We start from the raw sequence: 707 nt of genomic DNA, 5'->3' as shown, positions 1-707 counted from the left end.
ACCCCCCACCAAGCTGCGTGGCACAGGCAGTGGCACTGTGCCTCACACACCCGTGACTCGCATACCGAGAGGGCTGGCGGCTTTGTGGGCTTTTGAAAGCTTCTCTAATTATGCAGCAGTTTGCTCATAGCCGCGGTGTGTGTGGTCAATAGCACTTGGGCAGCTGGCCAGCAACACAACACCCTTCCCATCTTTTTGCTAGTGTTAAAAGCACTCGTCAGAAAATTCAAGTATTAACTAGCCTCTCGGAAAGCTGCATCTATCAACAGCCAGGATAGACCAAGTTAAAGGTGAATAATGTTCCACAGTAAGATTTGAACAATTTCAGTACAAACACAAATAGAATAGTGCCAAAACATGTTTGTTTGTTTTTTTTAAAGAAACAAGCCAACCATTGTTAACTGTGGCTGCAATGACCTGTAGGACTATAATCATAGTTAAAAATGCAGAATTTCTCTTGCAGGCACTTCTGTTTCATACATAGGTGTTTATATGGTATAGCAATGTAGGCTTTTAGCATCTTTCAGTAAACGTAGAAATTTTGAAGTATTTGTGAGTGTAAAAGAAAATAAGCCTGTTACTTCCAAGGTTCAATAATTCAATAAAAACTGATGAAGTTAAACTTCATTCCTCATCTACCTGATGCTAAATCAGTGGTGTGTTTAGGAAATACAGCAATGGATGATGTGTCAGTAAATGTACATGAA

Source organism: Cygnus olor, chromosome 6, assembly GCF_009769625.2.
Source record: "Cygnus olor isolate bCygOlo1 chromosome 6, bCygOlo1.pri.v2, whole genome shotgun sequence".
NCBI classification, from domain to species: Eukaryota; Metazoa; Chordata; class Aves; order Anseriformes; family Anatidae; genus Cygnus; species Cygnus olor.
Note: the sequence above shows the minus strand (reverse complement) of the source record.